The following is a 5758-nucleotide window of genomic DNA, read 5'->3' as shown; positions in this document are numbered from 1 at the left end:
AATGTCAACTTTTATAGGACATTTGCCAAGACTTCAAAAACCTTGAATTTTATGAATAAAATGAAAATTGTTGTCTGAAAAAATTTCATTTTCAGGCTGCATTTTGATGCATTTCAAATTTTAAATTAATTTTTTGAGTTATCCTCCTTGACTGAGGATCGGATATTCTAAAAATTTATATAGTTTTTTTGTGAATGCCCCCCCCCCCCACCCCATGAAAAGAATATACCCCTAACCGATTATGTTATATTTACGGAGAAAACTATTTAAGCCAAAGTTCAAGTGTTATTATTAATAAATCTGTATCAAGAAATTTCATCAAAAGCAACAGGAGTGCATAATAAGTACAGGAAACAAAATTGCTAACTTGAGTTATATTTGGTAAGAAGGAAATTCAACGAATTGATCGAATTTTGATTATTCAGAAATGAAGTTTCCATATTTTCTAAGCAGTGTTAAAGGATATGTTAAGAGTTCTCAGTTTTGTGAAGGTTTAATATCCCTCTGATAAGTGAGATAACTTACCTTGTAATACAATGGATCGTCTTGTCAGAATGAACATGAGTTTTTTAATGAGGACCATATTTATAGTCAACTCAAACAAATGTAATCAAAGTAGATATATTGAATTCTTATTTCTATTGCCAATATTTTCATTAATTATCTATTATAGTTTAATTAAAACATTTATACTTAGATTTTCATAAACTGTGAAATTTAGATATTTCTTATCGTTTAACATGTTTAAGATATAAGTCTTTTAACTGTTTCAGCAATTTCAAATGCAGAATTGTTTATAAACATTAAGTTAATATTTTATTTTACTAAAAATATTTTCAAGAACGATAATGGAAAGATATTAGTAACTTGTTAATGGATGCATATTATTTTAAAAGCACAGAAAAATGTTATATTCTGCTTTAATTCTGATTTAAAAAGCAATACTTCATTATGTTTTCTGATCAGAAATAGATAGGTTTGACATTATTTTCATATAAACCTTATACTTTTGAGATAATTTTTTTTGTAAGGAAATTTCTAATCAAAATTTATTCACATCATGTTTAGGCATAATAATCATTTCTGAAAAAGAAAGCAACGCTTCATGCTTCAAACTTTTTTTTTTTTTCCATTTAAGTGTTTGGAATTTTAAAAAAAAATGTGAAATTAGGAGCAGAGGGATATTTCACTTAAATGCCAGACGACGCGTTCCTAAAAGATATATATTTTCCCCAAGAATTTGTTTTTGATATCTAAATACTTAAACAAGTTTCCTCACAAAAAAGGGAACCTTACTAGGCATTTGGATACAATATCATAGGGTGATATTTCTGATTATATAATCCATTTGGGTAATCATCTGAATGTATGGCCTATATCAGAATGTTTGATGTACTCGTATATTTAAGACATTTTATAAACAATGTAGAAATCACAAAAGAATGAAAAAATTCATACTTTTTTTAGGTAATACCAAGATTAACAAAAGCTATATTTGAGGAACTTGTCGTCTGCATATCACAATATATCTGAACTGTAAATACATGTATATATCTACAGTATTATTTTCAAATTAAAACTTTAGATATCTGAGTTTGTACAAATCCTTCCTTTGAATCTCCCCCCCCCCCCCCCCCCACAAAATACCCATCGATAGGAAGTTCCTTGTTTACCCACACTTTCCACCTCAGGTTAATTCTCTGATTTCACTATCCACCTCAAGTTAATTATTTGACTTCACTTTCCACCTCAGCTTAAGGTAGGACCAAATAGATAGGTCAAATTTTTCCTCTAATTCAATTTTTCTGAAACTTTGATTTTTTTTTCTTGGATACAAAATCTCTCTTAATATATGATATGAAAGAAATTCAACCGCACATTTTTTGCCCACATAGTCTGAAATATGGCCTTTCAGACCCCTGTAAGAAGTTTGTGAAATCAGACATTCGACTTGAGAATGAGCCTTATTTTAGAATTTTCTATTGATCTATTGCAAATCTGTGTAATACTTTTAATAAAGATAACCTTTTTGTTACTTTAAATCAGTAAGTCACATTGATACTGGAAAATTTGGGTAAAATATTAAGTAAAAAAGAACATACATTATGTCAGAAACTGAAAATCCACATGTAAATATCCGACAGTTTAAGTTTTCTTAAGAGAAAATGTATTATTCAATTTTTACAAAAAATTAACAGAATGATTCAAATGGGTCCTTAAATAAAATGTGTAAAAATAAAGAAAATTGAACCAGTGGTTTCAGATATTTTGGTGATTTAAAATAAATTCAATGGCAAAAAACTAAAAGATTCAGTAGATGACGTCACAATATTTGACCTTTGACCTCTTGATATGACCTTGACCTTTGTAGTACATAAAGAATAGAGACTCCTTATATATGTGTCAAAATATCACTCCTCTATTACTTATGGAACAAAAGTTGCACTGCATTTTAAAACAGACTGTTACATGCTTGTTTATTGCACTTAGATAGCGTAAACACATTCCAAAGTGTAAGCTCCCAAATGACCAACATATATAGGATTCTCTGAATTTTTTACAACTATAACGCAAATTTGCCAAAACTTTTTATTTTTCTTTCGGGGATCATTCATTGTTGTCAGTATAGTAATATTACTCTTTTTTCATCCAGTACTTTTTTAAGAAATGGGTCAAAATAGAATCCACGGGTGTTTTGTCCTACCTTAATTCTCTGACTTCACTTTCCACCTCAGGTTAATTCTCCGACTTCACTTTCCACCTCAGGTTAATTCTTTGACTTCACTTTCCACCTCAGGTTAATTCTCTGACTTCACTTTCCATCTCAGGTTAATTCTCTGACTTCACTTTCCACCTCAGGTTAATTCTTTGACTTCACTTTCCACCTCAGGTTAATTCTCTGACTTCACTTTCCACCTCAGGTTAATTCTCTGACATCACTTTCCACCTCAGGTTAATTCTTTGACTTCACACTAGTCTACTCATACTCAGAAAAGAACATACGCCACTGCTATTGCATGATTTGCTGAAATGACATTTATATATGGTGTATACCGGTGTCATATATATCAGAACATTAAAAAAATCTTTCTTATTCATCATTAGAAAGACAGCCCTACAGCATATGTCTGAGTCAGTGTTTATGGGACTGTGTGATAAACTTGGGACTTCACAACTGGTGGCCATGGGGAGAGATGTGGTAGACATCAGTGATATGGTGATCAATCGAGTGAGAAAAAGTGATGATGTCAGTTTGATGCAGAGTGGAAGTGCGAAAGAAGGATTTAGACTGAAGAAATCAGATATAGACTGTATGTTGTGGCCAAATAATCACCATGTGATCTGGGAATTATCTCAGTCTCAGTATTACAACACAAACACTCAAAGACTGATCCTCTGTGACTCTTCTGATAGTCCACCAGGATTTACTTTGTTATATTTACTGTCACCAAGCAGCTATAGAAATGTCCAGAGAGCATGTGTTAGAATAAATAACAGGAATTATATTTCCAGCTCAAAAGTACACAAAGATTCTGTGCTCGGTTGCCGATTTTCCTGACCCCAGTCCACATGGACCCTGTATCAGTGGAGTGTATTTTGGGGGTAAAGAATATGATTATGCCTACTGTTTTGCTTGTGACTTTTGGCCTCCATCTGCCTCCTCATGGATAGACAGATGTCACTCATGGCCCCAGCCTCATGTTGTTCATGATATAGTAAAGAATGGATGTCACTTTGTAGCAATAGGACACCCATTAGGCCCCTGTCAAGACAATGAATGGAGAATTTCTTTCTCTTTTGCAGAACACAAACTTCTGTGTGTTCTGAATCATTGTCAATTCTTAACTTATGGCTTGCTTAAATTGTTCTTGACAGAAATAATTAACAATGAACTAGGTGATGGTGATAAATTACTTTTCCTATCATATGAAAACAGCAGTTTTCTGGATGATTCAGCAAAATACATAACAACATTAGTGTCCACAAGCTCTCCTAGAGTGTTTCTGGAAATGCTTCAAGCTCATTCTTAAGTAGGTGTATGAGGGGGTCTGTCTTAACTTCTTCATTCCCCAAAATAACATGTTTCTGAGTAAAGTCCATGGTGAAGCACAACATCGACTATTTATAAGACTGCATGAGTTGTATGAGAAGGGTTAAGCTCTCCTGCTACACAGTCCATCCATTAGGTCTTCTATTATAAAGGTCTTTCTCTACCCCCACCTCTCCATCTGTACAGATGAAAATATTATGATATCTGAGATTAAGTTCGATAAAAATCTCTTTGAAGAGATACATGCATATGCCGAAATTTCTACTCCAAACCTAGAAACATGTATGAGGTCTCTACGTACAATAGCACAAATCATAGGTTCACTTTTCCTTACACAATATCACGTCCCATTGTTACAGAAACTTACAGCTAATGTTCTGCAGGGGACTGCATTTATATTATACATGGAAACTTACATACGTAAAAATAAACTGAGGTATAGAGCGGACAAAATCTCCTGTCACATGCTGAAATTAGCAGCCAAGTTTGGTTTTGTTACTGACATGATGTTCATAGCCATGTATTATTACAAGACACTTAGATACAAGGAGACTTTGAATATTATAGAGATTATCAAGGCCAAGTTAGCACAGCCAAACTTGATGTATCACCGTAATGTAGATACAGAGATGTACACTGAGGCTGTAGGGGGACAGTCCTGGTCTACAAAGATGAGACAGGCTGTAGCAATGAATATCAACCTTGGCCAAGAAATTTATTACATCAATGAGTTAATACCAGAACAACAGTTTGCTATACAGAACAATAGACCAGTATACATCCCACCATTTGTTCTGTTATATATGCTAGAGATCTTGTGCTACAGACATGTAGACACAATGAGAGTACAAACAGCTCTAGATGATCTACAGACCCTAGTTCACTATGATCAAGGACAGCTTATACCTTCATTATTCAGAGACATATCCTGGCAGATTCTGGGGATCTGTCAACAGGTGACAGGGAATCTCCAGGCTGCTTTATACTCATACCAACAATCTCTAAGACAAGCACCATTTAACAGCATTCACAGAGCTACAGAAATGAGAATACAGAGAAGCTTTCACTAACATGGCTAAATTAGTGAAATAAAATAAAGACTTTTGTAGAATTCCATTTGGTAGAATATATAATGTGAATATTTCTTCTCTACAATATTTTCTGAATGACCATTTAATTGAATTAAAAGTCATAAATCATTTTAAAAAAAGAGGTTACGCAAATCTTTGCGTACAAATAGAAGATGAAATACACTTCTAGAAATCTGAGTGTTAGTTTGTTATTTTTTCTATAAATTTAAATATAAACTCTAATGTTAATGTTTTGTAAAATGCAGTTTAATTGGCTAAAACAATGGTGTTTTAGGTTGTAAAACGAGCATTTACGAGAGTGAAAGCTTTTGTTTGTGACATCACAATAGAGGGATGTAAAACACTACACCCCTTGATGTATTTAATTTAACAAACGACAACAAAACGAGACGTAAACACCAAAAAAATGCATAAATTGCATAAGAATAGGAATGTCATCCTCTTCCACAATTTTGAAAGAAGCAATCTTGCTCATTATAAATGTTTTAATAACACCAAGGAGCAGATTTCAAAGAATGAATTCAATTTCAGTATATGATTAATGCCCCCTCTATGGTATCCCTGACCCAGGGGCCTAGAATTTCAAAATTCCGGAAGAAACACCCTTGCTCATCAT

At 33.2% G+C, this 5758-nt stretch overlaps 1 pseudogene; it reads left to right on the top strand.

Annotated features, from left to right (window-relative positions):
- The first annotated feature begins 3043 nt into the window (after positions 1–3043).
- On the top strand, positions 3044–5216 carry LOC134248485 (uncharacterized; annotated as a pseudogene).
- Positions 5217–5758: the final 542 nt, after the last annotated feature.

The sequence above is a fragment of the Saccostrea cucullata genome, unplaced genomic scaffold (genome assembly GCF_032062105.1).
Source record: "Saccostrea cucullata isolate Sc308-1 unplaced genomic scaffold, CSIRO_AGI_Scuc_v1 ctg13917, whole genome shotgun sequence".
NCBI classification, from domain to species: domain Eukaryota; kingdom Metazoa; phylum Mollusca; class Bivalvia; order Ostreida; family Ostreidae; genus Saccostrea; species Saccostrea cuccullata.
Note: the sequence above shows the minus strand (reverse complement) of the source record. Positions and strands in the feature narration are given on the sequence as shown.